Raw genomic sequence first — 22,260 nt, forward strand, 5'->3', positions numbered from 1 at the left:
CCCTGTTCTAGAAAGGGGCTGGCTCAGATCATGAGCTTCTTATTGCAACATTCCGGCTTAAATTGAAGAACGTAGGGAAAACCACTAAACCATTCAGGTATGAGCTAAATCATATCCCTTATGAATATACAGTGGAGGTGAGGAATAGATTTCAGGGATTTGAAATGATAGAGTGCCTGAGGAACTATGGACGGAGGTCCGTAACATTGTTCAGGAGGCAGCAACTAAATCCATACCAAAGAAAAAGAAATGCAAGAAAGCCAAGTGGCTGTCTGATGAGGCTTTACAAGTCGCTGAGGAAAGAAGGGAAGCGAAAAGCAAGGGAGAAAGGGGAAGATATATCCAACTGAATGCAGAGTTCCAGAGAGTAGCAAGGAGAGACAAGAAGGCCTTCTTAAATGAACAATGCAAATAAATTGAAGAAAACAATAGAATGGGAAAGACTCGAGATCTTTTCAAGATAATCGGAGATATCAAGGGAACGTTTTGTGCAAAGACGGGCATGATAAAGGACAAAGAAGGCAGGGACCTAACAGAAGCAGATGAGATGAAGAAGAGGTGGAAAGAATACACAGAAGAACTATACAGGAAAGATCTTAATGGCCCTGATAGCCATGATAGTGTGGTCACTGAACTTGAGCCGGACATCCTAGAGAGTGAAGTCAAGTGGGCCTTAGGAAGCATTACTAATAACAAAGCTAGCGGAGATGACAGTATTCCAGCTGAGCTATTTAAAATCCTAAAAGATGATGCTGTTAAAGTGCTGCACTCAATATGCCAACATATTTGGAACACTCAACAGTGGCCACAAGACTGGAAAATGTCAGTTTACATTCCAATTCCAAAGAAGGGCAATGCTAAAGAGTGCTCAAACTACCGTACAATTGCGCTCATTTCACATGCCAGCAAGGTTATGCTCAAAATGCTACAAGCTAGGCTTCAACAGTATGTGAACCGAGAACTACCGGAAGTACAAGGTGGGTTTTGAAGAAGCAGAGGAACTAGAGATCAAATCGCCAATATTCGCTGGATCATGGAGAAAGCAAGAGAATTCCAGAAAAACGTCTATTTCTGCTTCATTGACTACGCTAAAGCCTTTGATTGTGTGGATCACAACAAACTCTGGCAAATTCTGAAAGAGATGGGAGTACCAGACCACCTTACCTGTCTCCTGAGAAACCTGTACGAGGGTCAAGAAGCAACAGTAAGAACCGGACATGGAACAACCGATTGGTTCAAAATTGGGAAAGGAGTACGACAAGGCTATATATTGTCGCCCTGCTTATTTAATTGATATGCAGAGTACATCATGAGAAATGCTGGGTTGAATGAATCGCAGGTTAGAATTAAGATTGCCGGGAGAATTATCTATAACCTCAGATACGCAGATGATACCACCCTAATGGCAGAAAGCAAAGAGGATCTAAAGAGCCTCTTGTTGAGGGTGAAAGAGGAGAGTGCAAAAGCTGGTTTGAAACTCAACATTAAAAAAACGAAGATCATGGCATCTGGCCCCATCACTTCCTGGCATACAGAAGGGGAAGAAATGGCAGCAGTGACAGATTTTATTTTCTTGGGCTCCAAGATCACCACAGACAGTGACTGTAGCCATGAAATTAAAAGACGCTTGCTCCTTGGGAGGAAAGCTATGGCAAACTTAGACAGCATAGTAAGAAGTGGAGACATCACCTTCCTGACAAAGGTTTGTATAATCAAAGCTATGGTTTTCCCAGTAGCAACATATGGCTGTGAGAGCTGGACTATAAGGAAGGCTGAGTGCCGAAGAATTGATGCTTTCGAACTGTGGTGCTGGAGAAGACTCTTACGAGTCCCCTGGACTGCAAGGAGGTAAGATCAGTCCATCCTAAAGGAAATCCACCCTGAGTGCTCATTGGAAGGACAGGTACTGAAACTGAAGCTCAAATATTTTGGCCACCTAATGCGAAGAGAAAAGTCCCTGCAAAAGACCCTGATGCTGGGAAAGATTGAAGGCAAAAGGTGAAGGGGATGGCAGAGGATGAGATGGCTGGGTAGTATCACCGATGCAATGAATATGGACTTGAGCACGCTCCGGGAGAGAGCAGAGGACAGGAAGGCCTGGTCCATGGGGTCACAAAGAGTCGGACATGACTGAACGACTGAACAACAACCACAGAGAAAGCCTATTTCTCTAACCTATTTGAGCTCACCTCAGCCACCTGGAGCAAGCACACACCTGTGACCTCAGATGGGGAAGAATGTATTAGAGAAGGTATCCCCAAGGCATGCTGGCCCAGGTTTTTTAAAGTCTGGGAGATAAAGGCCCATTAATGAGGACATGAAGAAGGCAGAGCTTGCTTCCTTAAATGTGGGTTTCCTTATGAAATAAGAATGCCTGAACTTTGACAGTTTTCATAAAGATTCCATTGTGAAGTGGTAGCTCAAGGTAAAAGCTCTTGGACTATCCACTAGCATTGTGTAGAGTTTGGCTGAGATATTCACAGTGCAACAGTCCTCTCCAACAGAGTATTCTAATTTTGTAAAGGCTGTTTGCAATGTATATATTCTAGGTGCCTGCATGTTATATTCTGTAATCTATTTAGAAATGTAACACTTTTCTTCAGGGTCTTGAGGGACTCACAGCAAAGGCTGTGTACTGGGATAATTAACATATACTTTAACATCTTAATTAAAAACAATAATAATGCACATGGAATAATTTTACATGCATAACCCACCAAAACAATAAAACAGAGCACAGCCCTCCCAAAGTTCTGACTTTTTTCAGCTTGAGTCCACAACAGAAATATAAATAAAACTTCTCTCTGAAGCTTGATTTTTTTTCTGCTGGCTGAAGAAAGAAAACAGTCTCTACTCAGTTCCCCCCAGCTCTGCAGCAATCTTCTCAAAATGGACCAGGATCCAGCAACACAGGAACAACTTTGTAAACAGCCCTGTCTCAACGGTTCAGGGTCTGACCGGGAGGAGAAAGCAAGTTTCTTCCACACTGCATTTTGGTAACTCCTAAAATGGTGGCCACTCCCTATCTCACTCCTTTACTGAGCATGTGCAGGAATATTCCCACTCAGAATTCTTAAAGAAAAAATATACCAGTGGGTTACGATGTCAGGGTGGAAACTGAGCCCAGAGAGCCTCAGAGCAGTTCGGATTCTGAGGAGGAACAGCTATCCGTGGGAGAGGGGCCAGCTCATCCCTCACAGGCTCAGCACCTGGCAGAGATTCCTCCTGCCAGCATTCCAGAGATAGATAGCGACCCGGGTAGTGAGGGAATGTGGGAGGGAGGCTTCTTAGACACTCGACACAGACGCAAAGAGCGACGAGCAATGGAGGGCGCAGAAAGGAGGTGTAGCGCCCATTTGGCGCGCAAGCAATGGCCGCCTCCTGTGGACCCAAGGGAAAGAGGGAGGATCTCTCCCTAGCCCATAAGTTCTGGGTCTTCAAGTGACTCTCTTTCAAATGGGGATCAACTGACTACTTGAAGCTTAGGCCACTCTGCTGTTCCTTGCTTTAGTCGCTGGTGATTAGCATCTGAAAGAGTCATTAAGTTGTAAAAGGATTAAAGCTTTGAAAATAATCCTTTTGTCTGTGTCTTGAGTTGGCTATTGGAATCTACTGGGAGAAGCCGCCAGAGCGCTCCTGATATACATTCTCCCCTGCTAAACTACTGATGCCCTGACAGTTATTAAAAATTATAACTTCTAACTGGTTACACAAATGTGCTCCTCTTCAATAATGCGGAACAATAGTGACATTGCATCACTGCTAACTGAGGATCTTGATCTTGTGGAACAATAGCAAAGTCTAGAACACAATCTTTGAATCTAGTGGGTTTGGTTCTAATTCTTTCTGTCCTACAAGGTTCTAAAGACACTTCTGTAGGTATCTCTAACATAGCTGAAGTTTCTTCACTTCCATTAGAGAGCTCTGATCAATCATCTGATTCATTCTGCAATTGGCTTTCAGGAGAAGCAAATATATCCTATTATTATTATTATTATTATTATTATTATTATTATTATTATTTATATCCTGCCTCTTTCCCAATACTCAAGGCAGCTTTACAACATTAAAACTTATACAATTAAAACTAGTTTGAATCCTAGATTCAAACTCTCCTGCTAAGGGGTTTAGTTGTGAGTGAAACATAGGTTCAGTCTGTGATTCTTCCTTGTCTTCTACTTGAATCACTACTTCATCAGCTTTCCTCTGTCTGGTTCTGCTGCTAACTGGATTTGAGTCCATGGGTATAATTTCTGAAGATTCATGAGCAATAATAAAACCGCAGGGCCTCAGCATATCTCTGTGAAGTGTTCTTATAAGACCTTCTCCAGTTTCTGCTTGTATTTTATAAACAGGTAGATCTCCCTCTAACTGTTCCAATATTATATGCACCACTGGTTCCCATTGACCAGCAAGCTTTTGTTTTCCTCTAAGACTAAAGTTGTGCATGAATACTCGGTCACCAGGCTCCAAAACTGATGTAATCACTTTGGCTTCCTATGTTTCTTTATTGGCTAGCTGATACTTTGTAGCTTCTTTAGTAGCAAGATCATAGGCATACCACAGTCTTTGTCTTCCTTTACTTACTGTTGATGTGTCACTATACCATGTCTTTTTTCTTTAACTCCAAAGCACAAATCAATAGGCAATAAAGGTTGTCTACCAAATATTAAATAATATGGGGACTCTCCATTTGTGTCATCATTATAAGCATTAACCATGGGCTTCACATATTTTCTCCAGTTAATTTTCTTCTGTTCTTCTAGCGTTCCCGACATGTTCAATAGGGTACAATTGAACCATTCCACCGGATTTCCTCTGGGGTGATAGGGCATTGTGCGTGACCTCACTCCAGTGATGTCAGGGGTATTTCTGAGCACAGGGAGTGGGATAGCAGTTCAGATTCTGAAGGAGAACTGCCAGACATGCGGGAGGTGTTTTCCCAGGCGAGTCCAGATATGAGTAGGCTGGCTTCCCAGGTTACAAACATCCAGCTGGCTGAGGATGAGGGTCCCTCTTCACCCCCCTCCCCCATGAGAGGCAGTGAACAGGAGGAGGTGGGGTCTGGGGAGGATGACCTAATAGATGCCAGATGCAGGTGCAGAGCAAAGAGAGAGAAGGCAGGGGCAGAACTTAGATGGTCTACCCAATTAGCCTTGAGTGAAAAGCTGCGCTTAGAGGCCTCACGAGAAGAGAGGGACCTCCCTGCCTTAAGTTAGGCTAGTCAGACCACCTCCCTCTTCAAACGGCAGGCAACTCTCCTAACTTCCTTTTGAATCCCCTGAAGGCATTCCTTTGTAGATGGAGAGTCACTGAGAATTTGCATCTGTGTGACCCTGTGAAGTAATGGATTAAAAGCTGTAGACTGAAGCCTCTCATCTGTGCTTGTTTGGGCTTAGAAATAACTGGGGGCTAAAGGAATCCTGACAAGCGATTTGACTCAATTCTTTTTGATCAATTCAGATTCAAAAGTAGCACCTTGATCCTCCTAGGAGACCCGTAGTGACTGATAAAGTTGTGCCACAACACGTTAGCAACTGTTCTGGCTGTGTGATCTTTAGTTGGATAAGCTTGTGCATATTTGGTGAAATGATCAGTTAACACTAACACTTTCCTTACTCCTGCAGAGTCTGGCTCCAAAGTTAAAAAGTCAACACAAACTAACTCTAGTGAAGCAAATGCCTGAGCTGCTTTTTCTACTTTAGCCTTCCTTTTAATACAGAGCTCACAAGTCTGACACTTCTTCTCTACATCTGTAGTCATCCTAGGCCAATAGAATCAGTCTTGAGCTAGATCTGCAGTTCTTTCAAATTCCATTCCCTCCCTTTTCCACCCCTAGCAAGAAGGGAATTCAAAGATTTTGCAATAAGAGAATATCCATCTACAAATCCCCGATAATATTTGGCAAATCCTAAGAATCTGTGCAATTCTTTTATAGTAGTTGCTACTAGCCACGTTGTAATAGCATCAGTTTTCTCTTTATCTGGGTGAATTCCATCCTGAGAAATCACACATCCCAAATATTTTACAGAAATTTGAAACAGTTTACACTTTGAGGGTGCCAACTTCAGTCCATATTCTTGAAGTTGTTTCAGAACTTTCAAGAGACACTCTTTGTGTTCCTCACGAGTGGCTGAAAAAATAATCAGATCATCTAAAAATGCTACTTTCTCTTATTTTCAGGATTTTTCACTTCAGTAAAATGAACTCCATCAACATTTGCAAAATCCTCATAATGTCTGTTTGGGGCTTCTAATCCCATACTCCTAACCATAATTTGGTACAGCATCATCATGAACTGTTGTAACATCCCATTTATGCTGCAGCTTTTGCAGTGCACATTCTTCCCCTACACTTATAACAGAAGTAAAATCTTCAAAGTCACACAGAATTATATCTTCTTGTTTCCCCTTCACCCTCTGCAGATCAGTTATTTGCCCACAGGCCGAAATGGCTTCTCTGATTTCTCCTGTAGTTTCTACAGGGGAAACTCCACAAACACACACAGTTCTAAGACGATCCAAAACATATTTCATACAAGCATATTTTTGTGAAGAGATCTTTGGCTCTTGGGCGGTATAGAAATGAAATAAATAAAATCCATGACTAAATACAGACACACACACACACTCACACATATAAATATATACATATACATACGTATATATATATATATATATGTATATGTATATGTATATATATATATATATATATATATATATATATATGCCTCTGTACAGCCTTCAAGTCCCTGCTGTTGGGGCACCAATTTAGTAACACTTTTCTTCAGGGTCTCTAGGGGGACTCACAGCAAAGGCTGTGACAGGGACAATTAACATATATTTTAATATCTTAATTAAAAACAATAATGCATGTGTAATAATTTACATACATAACCCACCAAAACAATAAAACAGAGCATAGCCCTCCCAAAGTTCTGTCTTTTTTTCAGCCTGAGTCCGCAACAAAAATATAAATAAAATGTCTCTCTGAAGCTTAATTTTTTTCTGCTGGTCAAAGAAGGAAAACAGTCTCTATTCAGTTCCCTCCAGCTCCACAGCGTTTCTCAAAATGGACCGGGATCCAGCGACACAGAAACTTTGTTAAACAGCCCTGTGTGATGGAAGGTGGAGGGCATCAATTATTTCATGTTTGAACCTCCATCTTTAGTGAGCCTATTTCTTAGCTCTCTATTTTGGTAAAAGGCTGTGCTAGAAAGCTTTGCTTAGAATTTTGCCCATGCTAATTCTTACCACAGGTTTGTGGTTAAGCCATTTCCTATGCAACTGGAAAGCACCGTATTGTTGATTCTCATAGATTTGCATTGCATTGTCTACAGGAAAATGGGAGCGGGGAGCCATGGAAAGAGCAGCCTGTGAAGAATGTCAGGTATAAAGAGTGCAAATCACCATGTGAAGGTGTTCATCTTCATACCTGCCTGTATGAAGAGAGATCTGCTGCAGCTATCTATTTTCCTAACCAAATAATAAATGAGGCTTTTGTAAGTGTGAACTGGCCTGTGTGGTAAGAATTCTTAATTCTCACTGCTACTCAGCCTCAACACCTGTCTCAAAGGTTCAGAATCTTACATGGAGGAGAAAACAAGCTTCTTCCACTCTGCAGTTCTGGTAACTGCCTAAAATGATGGCCACTAACTCGCTCTTTTACTGAGCATGTGCAGAATACTTCCCCAGAATTCTTGAAGAAAAATATACCAGTGGGTTACAGAAGCAGGAAATCAAATGTTCCGTGTTTCAGCACAATGCCTTGGGTGACTCATGTATAATAATTTGCGCATGCTCATGCAGACGCACATACACACTGAAACACAACAAATATCCTTAACATGCACTGCTTTTTTGCAGTCTAATCTTGAATGCATTCAAGAATGAGCCTTTAAACATTTCTGAGAATGTTGCTACACCCACCATAACCTAAAATGACCTTCCTGCCCCCTGGTCAATTAATGGGAGAGATCAGAGTTGAACCAGGGGTGTCCTGGCTCAGAGACATTGCATTGCAGCCCCTCTCAAGTCACATAGAATAAAGATGCTACAGACATCAGGCTTTGACAGAATGCAGGAGATAAATATTCCGTTGTTCCACACATGTAGTGAAGGATTCTGGGGCCATTTCCCACTGGCCTCTAAGGCAGCCTTCCACAACCTGGTGCCCCCAGATTTTTTCAATTTCCTCTCCCATCAGCCCCAGCCAGCATGGCAAATGGTCAGGAATGCTGAGAGTTGTAGCCCAAACCATCTGGTGGGCAGCAGCTTGGGGAAAGCTGCTCTAAGGCATGAGTGCCAGCATACTGGAAAAGTTTTACAAGGTGGAGGAGATGAGTGAGAGCACTGCGGTGGAAATATGTGCCCCCACCAATAACATAAGCATTGAAACTATTTCTACAAAGGTCCCAAAGCCTTCTGTTCCCACTTTCCCCTTTTGTAGGACACCACTCTTTTTCAGCCATAAAAGTGCCTTTGTAATACACTCATTTTGTAAGCCCTTTTGTTACCTTCATATAGTTCTCTCAGACGAATATTATTACCATCATGGTTGTACAATTCAGTTAAAGTCAGTCTTTTGGTTCTCCTCCCCTCCTCCCCCTGCAGGTTTTTCTTCTTCTCCTCATGCAAAATAAAAATGTTTGAATGGGAAGCTATTTTGCTCAGCATAATGAACCCTCCAAAAGAAAGCTAATGGAAATGACATATTAATTAACAATGCTGGATTGTCATATGATATTTATAGCGCTTTCTGTGATTAGTAACCAAAAAAGGGTCCAGATTGTTTTCTGTGCCATGAGCCCTACCCCCACTTTTGGGGGGAATAAAGTCACCTGCTGTTAAGTGACCTCTTTTTGCAGTCAAATCCTCTGCACAAATGAACAGGCAAAAATCTTGGAACAGCAGGGCTTCATCATGGCAAGAACAAAGAAATGGGTAAGGAGTGTGCATACCAGATTGAGGTTTGACCAGGGGATTTGGGATAGTATGAGATTCCAGTAGTTGAAGAAAGCAAAAAAAGGTCCATTTTTGGATGCATTTGAGGTCAAAATTGTGAGAAATCAAAGTATTTGAATAGTTGTGTTTTATTTTCTATCAGTTTCATACTTCATGGTGTCTACTACAATATCAGGGCAACTGTACACCAGCCGAAAATCCTGCATTTAAAATGGGGCTTTCTGCTTCCATTTTAAATACAGGATGACAACGACTCCCTTTTTCACGTGCTTCCTTCCCCCCCACACACTTCCCCCACTTCTCCCCTTATCTGAGTCTTCCGTTATTGTTCATTGATCTTGCTCCTCTTGCCACTTTTACTCTTTTGACAGAGGAAACTGAAGTGGAACACACAACAGGGTAATCTGATAGCTCATTATCTGCGATCTACTTAAAAACGGAACAAAGGACATTTAGTGCAGGAGACACCTTGAATGATCACGGCATCAGGTAAAGAGCCCGCAAACTTCCATGAAGGAGCAATCTCAATCGCAGGATAAAAGCTCTGTGTGAAGGAGCCCTTAATGTTGAAAGCACCCTCGAAAGTAGATTTATTTATTTATTTATTTAATTTCTTAATCGCCCATCTGGCCAGTCACCCGGCCACTCTGGGCGATGTACAACAGCACAAGCAGTTTAAAACAGTAACATTACACATTAAAACATAATATTTCAAAAAATGCCCTAACCCACCCCAAATGCCTGCCTGAACAACCACGTTTTCAATGCGCGGTGGAAGCTCATTAAAGAGGGGGCATGGTGGAGTTCCCTAGGGAGGGAGTTCCACAGAGTAGGGGCCACCACAGAGAAGGCCCTCTCCTTCGTCCTCACCAGCCTAGCTGTCCTGGCTGATGGGACAGAGAGAAGGCCATCCAAGGCTGATCTCGTTGAGTGGCCTGTCTGGTGTTGCTGGAGGCGCTCTTTGAGATAGGCTGGGCCAGAACCATCTAGGGTTTTAAAGGTCAAAACTAACACCTTGAATTTGGCCCGGAAAATAACTGGTAACCAGTGCAACTCCTTCAGCACCAGAGTGATGTGATCTCGCCGGCAGCTGCCTTTAATCAGGCGAGCTGCCGCGTTCTGCACCAGCTGCAGCTTCCGAACCATCTTCAAGGGTAACCCCACGTACAGCGCATTACAGTAGTCTAAACGAGAGGAGACCAGGGCATGTACTACCGATGGGAGCAGATGGTTGGGAAGGTAGGGGTGCAGTCGCTGTATTGGTTTGAAAGTAGTCATTTAAAATTAGCTATTAGCTGATAGATACACACACACACACACACCTGATTTGGTGGGGGCTGAAAAAAAGTGTTACAGTTACAGTGACCTGGTTTCAAAACATGGCTCAGTCACCATGGGTTATTTAACCCACAATAAGCTGTAGCGCGTGCCAGGGATGTTTTCAATACGCAAACCCCAATCGAGGGTTGCACCATGTTGTGCGAACCCAGCCATCATGAGTTATTCAAGGATTAAACTACCTTTGGATAACCCTTGATTAGTAGTATGGTTGTGAGAGGGTTGTTCAACCCTCAAATAACCCACGATGGCCAGGCTCGCATGACACGGTGCAATCTTCTATCACCCTGATTGGGGGTTGCTCATTCAAAATGGCGGCCACACACACCGCAGCTTATCGTGGGTTAAATAATCCACAATGAGTCAGCTGCGTCATGCGAACCAGCCCACTGTAACCAGCAAAGGAGACAGAACTCTGAGTCTTGCAGCTGGCGAACAAGCAGCAGCCCTGGCAGACTCTAATGTTTGCTTTTGGAGAACTGCTGCTGCATCAAAGCCTTGCACTGCCTGGGTATTTGCATGCTATTCTATGCTCAGCTTGTATGTTTGTACCTATATCAGCTCGCAACTGAGTAACAGTGTATTACTGAGGACATAACTTAGGACCCTGGCCGCTGGGTAGCAGCATATCACTTAGGACCTAACTATATGTGACACAATGGCAGATTTTTCCCTAGTGGTAAGTGCTTCAGGTGAGGCATTTCTGCTGAGATTGTGGCTGGGGAGAGAAGGCTCAAACCTCACCTTTCTATGTAGATATCTCCCCACCATTCTTGGTATTTAATTTAAACCAAAGTTGTGAGTGCTAAACATAAACTGAATTGAAAACTGTTCTTGTTAAAAGCAATTATTGAAAGTTCAAGAAGCAAAGGAAGAATTATTAAACAAAAAGAAACATTTATTCCGGGAAACGTACCGACTATGATTTAAAACAGCTTTTCCCAAACTGGGGCTCTCCAGATGTGCTGGACTACAACTCCCAGCATGTCCCAGCCAGCATGGCTGGCTACAGCGTGCTGGGAGGTATAGGCTGACACATCTACAGTGCACCAGGGTGGAGAAGGCTGATCTAAAAAGCTGCTCACAGGCTTGGGTCCATCCAGTGGGATTGTTGGCCCTTTTTTCTTTGAAGAATACAGTATATCTGCATAACATATCAGAAACTTTTTAAAAATGCTCTCAGTTTAAGAAGCAGTTTGCCTAAGAGAAACACAAATCCTTAGGCCAGTTAGAAGCTAGTTGTGTGGTTCTTTGGATCGTGGCCAGAAGAATTGCCAGCATATCAAAAGATCCATGAGATAACTTTCTAGGTTTCTGCTGCTCTGTTGATGGTAAACTGGAATTGGTCTATTTTTTTTATAGATTAAAGAAATTAATGTTGAATAATTCATCTTAGTTTGTTGAGCCCAGTTTAGCTGAAGTTGCCAAAAAAAACAGGGCATGCCAGTAGTAAACGAATATCTGCTCAAATCAGACATGAGAAGTCTTATCAAGGGTGGAGTGACATGACAACTCTTCCTGGGAAAAACCACCTTTATATATATATATTATATAATTCTAACAGACTTAGGACCTTCCGATTAAGGGAAAAATCAGTTCACATTGATTATAGCTCCTGAATATAGAAAACTTAAATGTTTTTTTTTTCAAGGAATCATTACATCAAAATAAAATACAAGGTAGAACATTGTGTGACCCTGAGCCTATATTAGAGGCCAAAGAACAGCAGAAATGGCCAGGCAGGAGCAGAAGCCATTCCAAGGTTTACAGAACTAGAAAATTAACTGTATCCTAGAGTAATCAAGGAACTGGCAGAAGAGCTCTCAGAACCACTGTCTATTATCTTTGGGAAATCATGGAGGACGGTGAAGTGCCAGATGACTGGAGGAGGGCTAATGTTGTCCCTATCTTCAAAAAGGGCAAAAAGGAGGAACCTGGGAACTACAGACCAGTCAGTCTGACTTCAATCCCTGGGAAAATTCTGGAGCAGATCATAAAGCAATCCATCTGGAAGCACCTTGAAAACAAGGCAGTGATTACTGGAAGCCAACATGGATTTGTCAAGAAAAAATCCTGCCAGATGAATCTGATCTCATTTTTTGATCAGGTCACCTGCCTCCCTTGTGGACTGTGGGAATGCTGTGGACGTAATATACCTCGACTTCAGCAACGCTTTCAACCAAGTGCCCCATGATATCCTGATGAGCAAACTAGCTCAAAGTGGGCTAGATGAAACAACGATCCGATGGATCCACAGTTGGCTACAGAATCGGACTCAAAGAGTGTTTATCAATGGGATCTTCTCAAACTGAGGAGACGTAATGAGCGGGGTACCACAGAGCTCAGTCCTGGGCCCAGTGCTCTTCAACATTTTTATTAATGACTTTGATGAGGAAGTGAAGGGAATGATTATCAGATTTGCAGATGACACAAAATTGGGTGGGATAGCTAATACTCTGTGTATTGGCCCCAGGAGAGTAACCAAGTCACCTGTTGTGTTAGAGGAGCCTAGAGATCCATAATGCCTTGCTTTATTCATTATTAGTGCAATTCCCTTGCTAGTAAGCCTCTGAGCATGTGAAGATGAGTCAACGGGCCGATAGCATGGCCTAGCACGTTCCATACTAATGAGTAGAGTATCTAATCAAGATGTGCCTGGGAAGTGAAGTTTGTTTACCTTAAAGCTACAGGTGGATTTGCTGAGAACCAAGTGCTGTTCGTCTATGCTGGGAATGAACGCTAGGTGGCACTTGCTGCTGTCATGGTGCCTCATTGCTAACATGTATGGTATAAAACCCATTGTACCCCATGGCTCTGGGTTCAGAGAAGCTGTCTGATCCAACCACTGGGTACACCTGTTTGCTGTAAGTTACTCAATAAACTATCTCCTTGTAAGTAGGGATGTACGAAACTCTTATGTGGCTCCGCGCCGGGCAATCTGCGGTGGGGGGAAGGCACTCCGTCCCTCCCCCCGGAATCTTCCCTGGCCGGCTCTGCTCTGCAGCGACTCCGCAGAGCCACCAGCCGGGGCCGCCCGCAGCCAGACATCCGGCCGCTGGGCTGCACAGGAACACAAATGGCGGCCGCCGTAGCCGCTGCCATTTGCGCCCCTGTCTTTTGCCATGATAGGCTACGTAAATATATACGTAGCCTATCACGGCTAAAGACACGGATGCAAATGGTGGCGGCTACGCCATTTGCATCCCTGCCCTGAGCCATGATAGGCTATGTAGATACTTACGTAGCCTTTCATGGCTTGCCAGGGACGCAAATGTCAGCAGGCATAACGGCCGCCATTTGCAGCCACAGCCCAGCAGAGGCTGGAGCCACTAGAGCTGCCAGTGCCACTGCAGTGCCGTTCCGCCACGGATTCTGGGGGGCCGAATTCACTGGAATTCGGCCTCCCTGGGATCCGTGGCAGAATTCTCTAACATCCCTACTTGTAAGTAAACCTGGGTCTGATTTATCACTATCTTGGCACCTCTAAATTGAGAGTTCAAAGCCTACGGCCGGGGCAATACACCCTGGAAGACAGAAACAGAATTCAAAGTGATCTTGATAGACTGGAGTGCTGGGCAGAAAACAACAGAATGAAATTTAATAGGGATAAATGCCAAGTTCTGCACCTAGGAAAAAGAAACCAAATGCACAGTTACAAGAGGGGCAATACTTGGCTCAACAGTACTACAAGCGAGAAGGATCTTGGAATTGTTGTAGATCACCAGCTGAATATGAGCCAACCATGTGATATGGCTGCAAAAAAGGCAAATGCTATTTTGGGCTGCATTAATAGAAGCATAGCTTCCAAATCCTGGAAAGTACTAGTTCCCCTCTACTCAGCACTGGTTAGGCCTCATCTGGAGTACTGTGTCCAGTTCTGGGCGCCACACTTGAAGAAGGATGCAGACAAACTGGAGAGGGTTCAGAGGAGGGCAACAAAGATGATCAGGGGACTGGAAACAAAGCCCTGTGAGGAGAGACTGAAAGAACTGGGCATGTTTAGCCTTGAGAAGAGAAGACTGAGGGGAGATACGATAGCGCTCTTCAAAGACTTGAAAGGTTGTCACAGAGAGGAAGACCAGGGTCTCTTCTCGATCATCCCACAGTGCGGGACACGGAATAATGGGCCCAAGTTACAGGAAGCCAGATTCTGGCTGAACATCAGGAAAAAATTCCTGACTGTTAGAGCAATACGACAATGGAATCAATTACCGGGGGAGGTAGTGGGCTCTCCCGCACTGGAGGCATTCAAGATGAAGCTGGACAGCCATCTGTCGGGGATACTTTGACTTGGATTCCTGCATTGAACGGGGGGTTGGACTCAATGGTCTTATAGGCCCCTTCCAGCCCTACTATTCTATGATTCCTTGCCCATAGAGATTGCCTTGAATCTGCCTAAACTGAAGAGAAAGGTGGCATGCTAAGCAAAATGGAAGCACATATCTGATTTGGGATGTTGACCATTAAAAAAAATTCACATAAAATCCACAAACATATGTATGTTCAGGCTGCAACCCTATCCACACTTACTTGGGAGGAAGGTCCATTTAACTCAATAGAACATATTTATGAGCAGACATGTATAGAAACAATCTAGAGGCAAGCCAAGCATGATCAAACAATAGAAAGATTCCCTGAAGGAAATGTAATATCATTTCCAGCGTATCAAAAGAGCTATAAAATGTTCTAGTTTACTGCTGCTCCGTCTTATTTATTTATTTCAAATTTTGATGCACTGCTAACTAAACTGATAGGCTTTCGTAGCAGCTTACAAAAGGCTGCGTGCAAAAGAATTCGCCTAAAATCAATAAAAAAAAAAACCTAACACAAATCCTACAAAAGTCCACATATAGTTCCAGCCAGCAGATCAATAGAAGCAACCAATTCAGAAGACAAGATCACCCCCCCACCGGGTGGAGGGGGGAATGTGCAGATTTCCTGAAGTAGAGAAGATGGGCCTCCTTTAATTGAGAGTCCATGGCAAGGAAGGCACTCCCAAGAAGACTCAAGTCCAGTTAGCCTCTCACAGTGGGGACATTCAAAGCAGGGCCTCCTTGACCAACTGAGGTGTGGGTGGAGGAACACATGAGAGGAGGCACCCCCCCCATTCAAATACTCCAGCCCCAGATCATGTAAGTCAGAAAGCTCCAGACAATCTCTCCCAGCAGTTTCATGTATATGTTAAATAGCCTGGGGGGGATAAGATGGATCCTTGAGGGACACCACAGGCCAATGGCTAGAGCATCAAACAGGAATCCCCCAGCACCACCTTCTTTAATCGCCCCTCCGAGAAGGACTGGAGCCACTGTACAATTGTGCCTCCCAGTCGCATCCCAGACAGATGCCACAGATGGATACCATGGTCAATGGTATCAAAAGTTGCCAAAAGGTCCAGCAGAACCAGTACACATGGTCCCCCTGCCCAGTTCCCAGCATAGATCGCCCACCAAAGTGACCGAGGCAGTCTCTGTCCCATTAGCAGCCCTGAACCCAGATTGAAACGGCAACTTGATCATAATGGCAACTTTGGAGAAATATTTCAGACAAATCCTATGACTACAAAAGACCATTAACATAATTTGTCGTTCTTGGTAAAGTATTTTTCAATCATCTTCCACAATTTACATCAGAATTAAATAAGCCTTAATTAATACTCCAACCCTGCTGCTGCCAGAGAATCATTAGAACAGGTTTTTGAGCACCGGGCTTTAGGGGCAGAAAGTAGGGGTGGTGCCCCACTCTACAGAAGACAGATTCTTCCCTCTCCTGGCCCAACTCAGTGCTTCTTCCCATTTGTTTTACTCTCAGGAATGTGTTCTATTGGCTTTAAGGGATAATCAAAAAGTCTTGTATCGGAGTGAAATGTGATCCCTCAAGATAATAAACTCAAAAGATGAAATGGAAAATAAAATAGATTTTTTATTCCCTTTTTTATCCCCCTCTGAGATAGCAAACTATTTCCAGGCATTCACTGGCTACAAATCTGATTACTTGGATGGAGCTACAATGGGATTACTCCATCAGCGTAAATAAGATCAGAGTTTGTCCTGTTATATATTAATCCAATAAAACCAGCTAAAATCACAAAAATTAACTTCACGTTCAGCAGCCACCAGATTCACAGTCTGTGAAAAATACAAATGAAGCTCTGCTTGACAAAAACCAGCACTAAAGGGTTTTTTTTAAGTAACTGTTCCATCTTTCCAATTTATTTTCCAGTTCAATGACATATCACACTGATTAAAAGGTTCTTTCACCACCTATTTCTTATACAGAGCCTTGGTTTTAAACATTTTCCCCTCTCCATTGTTACATTCCTTACTTGTTCCCTCACCCTTTCCACAAACATCAAAGGAAGAAAATGCTTTCATCGCAAACCTTCAGTGGCAAACACAGCTTTGTTTAAAGGGTATGTTCCTTGGCATAACCTGGGATTTCTCTTCAGGCTTGTGGAGGCCCCGTTGTTAGCTCTGAGAGGCAGATTTCTCTTGTGAATGAAACACATTTGTTGTTGTTTCTTAAAGGAACCACCGTTCTTACACAGAACTAAGACCAACCTGCATTCCACAAGGGCAGAAGCATTCTAGGCTCCCTACCAACAGTGCAGCCTTGCAATGTCAGGGCAGTCCAAGGCATTTTTCGTTGAAGTAGAGTTGCCAGGTTGCCAGCTTTGGCCCAGGTTTTGAGGTCTGTTCTCAGGGTGGCAAGCCTATATATATTCATTCATTCATTCATTCGCCTATCTGGCCAGTCACCTGGCCATTCTGGGTGATGTATAAACATCTGGGAAGCAAAATGCACATTGAAAACTAAAGAACCGTGAGGCAGAATGCTGCCTTGCTTCATTCTTGTCAAAGATTTCGAGTTCAGAGGCTCTCATTGTTGCTGCTGTAGAAGTTGGTAGTGCACAGGATGTCGAATTAAAGAAAACAACAGAGTAAAACTACTCTGCAAAAATGTGGCTTCCCCACAGGTAAACTCCGTGGTGGCTGCAGCCTGGTCACGACGTCATGTGCCACAAAGGACCTCCAAATGGTCCCAATCCACAGCGAATCCCCCATAAAGGCAGGCCCCAGGAGAAATTGCTGGACTTTTATGAGTGCACAGAGGTTGCTGTTGCCGTCACTGACTGCCTTCTTAGGACTTTAAATGACCTTGGCATAGTAAGAAGCAGAGACACCACCTTGCCAACAAAGGTCTGTCTAATCAAAGCTATGGTTTTCCCAGTAGCAACGTATGGCTGTGAGAGCTGGACTATAAGGAAGGCTGAGTGCCGAAGAATCGATGCTTTCGAACTGTGGTGCTGGAGAAGACTCTTATGAGTCCCCTGGACTGCAAGGAGGTCAAGTCAGTCAATCCTAAAAGAAATCAACCCTGAGTCCTCATTGGAAGGACAGATACTGAAGCTGAAGCTCAAATATTTTGGCCACCTAATGCGAAGGGAAAACTCCCTGGAAAAGACCCTGATGCTGGGAAAGATTGAAGGCAAAAGGAGAAGGGGACGAGATGAGATGAGATGAGATGGCTAGATAGCATCACCGATGCAATGAATATGAACCTGAGCACGCTCCGGGAGACAGCGGAGGAAAGGAAGGCCTGGCGTGCTATGGTCCGTGGGGTCACGAAGAGTCAGACACGACTGAACGACTGAACAACAACAATACAGCAGACTGTGCTGCTGTAAATTATATGGCAAAGAAGTCTGCATCCAAGATACTGAAAATACGCAGGAGTCCTCTCGTCAGGGCCAACTGTCATTGCCATGCGCTCCACAATGCTACCACCAGACATGCCTGTTCAAAGATGAAGTACGATGTGGAGGCTCTTGTGCATAACATTTATGCTGAGTTCTCCTAGAACACCCTTAAAAATGAGAAACTCAAGGAATGCTTTAAGGAGCTTGGCATGAAGTTCCATACACTTTTTCCAGCTGTGGAAACTGGCTCTCTCTCCCTTCCCTGCTGTCGAACAGCTACCCCTTTTGTAGCCTGCCTTTAAATCCTGTTTCCTGGAGCTGGGGGGAAAGTGGACCAGTGACACCATATGACAGTTTATCAGTGATCAGACAGATGAGATAACATCTGATACCACTTCTAAAATTTCACTCTATTATGTGCATCATTTCATGAAAATTTTCCACGACAGTTAGTTTGCAGAAAAACATGCAGCCCATCTGCAGCTGGACACATTGGTATGCAACCTGAGGGAGAAACTAATTAATTGTAGGGGCAAATAATTTTTTAGAGCAAAATTGTTCTCAAGTTTTAAACAGCTACCTGATTTTCAATGTGTGCATTTCAAAACAGATGCAATCACAATCTACAATCAAGCAATAACATACCTTAAGCAATGGTCTGAGAGCATACAGGACTACCCTGCATACGGTCCCTACAGGACTTCACAGCTTTTGAACTTGATCTGGATTCAGAGAAGCGATACCTTGAACATGACTGTAAAGTTGCCAAGGAGCTGCACATTGAGGTTAATGCAGAATATATATTTTTGATGAGTTCAGCCCAAATCAGAAGTTCCTTCCAGAGGTGAGAAAATTGCATCTTACTCTGGACATGAAATGGGTGCAGTTATTGAAACACATCAATTGTACATCCCTTGCACAGGTTGCTAGTTCTGTGATTGCCATCCCAGTAAGCAATGCTTGTGTAGAAAGGGTGTTTTCTCACATGGGAAAGACATGGACAGACAACAGGAATTGCATTCTAGCTCCCCCAGTTAAAGCAGAGCTTTGCGTTAAATTCAGTTATGAGCTGAACTGCCCAATTTTTCAACTATATAAAGCAGCAAAACCACAGTTGCTCACAGCATGCATTTCACATTCAAAGTATAAATTTTAAGCTTTGTGTGAATATTTCTGTGATTGTAAATTCAGTTTGTTCATTGTTGTAAAAATAAATAGTCAAACATAATTCTTCTTGTGCATTTAATTGCCTACAGGAAACCCACACTCTCTCTCTCTCTCTCTCTCGTGTGCGCTCTCTCGCACGCACACACACACACACACACACACACACCATTTTGCAATTGTTACTGAGGGGCCTGCCCTTCTGATATCACAGGGGGCCTGCCCTTTGACATCACAAAGGCCCGTCCCCTGCATCTCAGGTTTTGGCCCTGAAATCTCAGGGAATAGGATGCTGCTGACCTGCTGGCAACCCTAGCCTGAAGGGAAGGACAACACGATGTCCACACCACCACAGGTCCACATACAGAAGCTGACCAGACTGTCAGCTCAGTATTACTTCAGCACGGGTGCACACTCATCCCCCAGCATCTGCTGCCTGAAGCAACCACCTCACTCGGCGTAATGATAGGGCCGGCCCTTCACAAAGCAGGAGAAAGCAACCTGCTTCAGGCAGCACCGTGATGGGGGTGAGGAAATCAGTGACGACATTGAGCCAGGGTTTGCAGGGAGGCAGCACCGATCTGTTTTTATTAGCAGGGATGCTGACATCAGCTGAATCCACACATAGCAGTTTGACCGTTATCATACTGCAATGATGACTATTGGTGCACATGACATCAATGGGCACCAACAGTCATCACTGCAGTATGATAATGGTCAAACTGCTATGTGTGGATTCAGCCATTATCTGCCACCCCCTCAGACGTCCCTGTTCCCATCGGGTTTAGCTGCAATTCTCATGGTAGCTAGTGGAGAAATGGATTTTCCTGGCAAGAATATGTTGTTCCGTGCTGTAATGCGAAGTATTTTGGGATGGCTTGGTCTTCAGTGGGCAATGAAGACCTGTTAGCTTTACAAAGGACCTGCTCCTGGTGGAGATGAAAACCGCTAGAACTGGTTTGTTGGATCAACACAGCAGCCTGATCTTTTGGATTCTCCTTGGGGGCGTGGCCACAGGGACTGTCATGAGTGCCTGCACTTCAAAATTTACCACCACATGACTAGGGGAAATGGGTGTCTGAATGCTGCAGCAAGACTCTTTAAGTGGTGGTGGTGGTGGAGATAGTAGTTTGCCATTTGGGTTACCTTTCCGGTAGCAAGATGTGTTGGGCCACCACTGGCTGCTGCTTTCCAGAATCCTAGGAGCATTTAAGTGTACAAAATCTGACACTCCTAATTTCTCTCGCGCACGTCTGGCTCGTCCACTTATCGGAGGCATAATCTCAGCTGCCACTACGGATCCTCCTCCCTCGGTTCAAGGGTCATTTCAGAGTTCAAAGATCTCTCATGGCCCACCTTGCCAAGCTGTGTGGAACCTCTATAAACCAGTGTAGAGGCAGGGGTGGGCAACTTGTGGCCCTCCAGATGTTGTTGGACTGCAACTCCCATCAGCCCTAACCAGCATAGCCAACAGTGAGGGATGATGGGAGTTGCAGTCCAGTAGCACATGGAGGGCCAAACGTTCCCCATCCCAGGGGAAGACTGAATACTACTTAGCATTTATATAGCAATTCAAGTGTTCAAAGCACTTCAGCATACATTATCTTATTACTTATGATATTATATTTATCAATTATTATTGTTTATAATCTGTCAGATATGTCAGTATTATCCTCATCCTCGAATTATACAGGTGGAGGACTGAGTCCAAGATGGAGTGGCTTGTTTTAAGGCCATCAATTGGGTACATGGCAGAGGCGAGATTTGAATCATGGCATTCAGGATTTATTTATTGATCCTAGCTGAGAGGTCTCTGAATGGCTGTGCTCCACCAGCTTTTCTACTGCTATCAGAGTTTTTAAAAAAGAAAAACAAATTCCCCATTTTTGTGGTGTTATTTAATTGTGCCAATATCATTTTGAAGAAATATGATTTTGATGTGAAGGTTTGTATCCGATTTATTAAATCAGAGTGGTTTTGAACTAACCATGTTGGCTTAACATGATGTCTGAAGAGGTGGTTTATTAACCACAGAATAAACCGTGGTGGATTATTAACCACAGAATAACCACATTTGCTAACCACTTGCTGCAAGATGGTTAGTGGACCCTACCATGGCTTAGCATGAAGTCTGAACAGCCTCCATGGTTAATTGACAGCTGTCATAGAGTGCTGTGGCAAGAGCGGCCAAAGAAGGAGTAGTTGTTGAGCACCAAAATGGCCGATAGCACAGAGGCCATTGGGATGCATGGCCCCTCATCTGGAGGACTACGGGGTTCCTGAGGGAGGGAAGTTGGTTAGAGAATGGTTAGTGTAACCACTCGCAATGGTTAGTGGTTACCACCGTGCACCATGGTTAGCCTAACCACCCTTCCCCAATGTGTGTCTAACCAGGGCCATGATTTTTATGTGAAGGTCTGTATCAAAGTTATTAAATCAGAGTTTTCAACTTTGTGTCAATTAAAACTCCGCTGCACAGGCAGCAAATGCTCTCAAGAAAGACAGTGGCATTTCAAGCTTAACAAGTAGCTGTGGATCAATTATAAATTTGTCTAATTCTGGTCCCATATTTGCTCCTTGATATAGTTCTTTGCTTTGGTTATACCTGGTTTCCCATGCATGTTGGGGCAAAGTCCAGACGTGCTCACCGAGAGACTTCCAGTAAAATGCCCATTTTATACCCAGACACTTTAGCCTCATTCATGGTCAAAAGAGCTATGGCTTGACCTGTCAATCAAATCTAAAGAGGACCATTTGTGAGAATATCAGAAAGGCCACATAGGTAGATTTTATCTTTCTGGTAACAAAGGCCTTCCTTTCAAGTCTGAGTTTGAGTGCATGTGTCATGAATGGGTTTAATTAGGGACAGATCCTTTGTTACAAAAATATCTGACTGGGGGGAGGGCAACTATGGAAACCATCAGGAGAACTCCATAGTAACCACCTACAGATATAATGGATAGAGTATTAGAGAGCCAGGGCCTGCAGGAGAAGCCACCACCACCACCACTGGGGAAGAGGCGTGCCTGCTGCTGCTGGGCCAGCTGCTGCTGCCACTGCCACCAACACCAGGCCTTCCCCGCGGACTTCTGCCTGGTG

Source organism: Heloderma suspectum, chromosome 7 (genome assembly GCF_057233095.1).
Source record: "Heloderma suspectum isolate Gila_16-S chromosome 7, 16-S_ref, whole genome shotgun sequence".
Taxonomy (NCBI): domain Eukaryota; kingdom Metazoa; phylum Chordata; class Lepidosauria; order Squamata; family Helodermatidae; genus Heloderma; species Heloderma suspectum.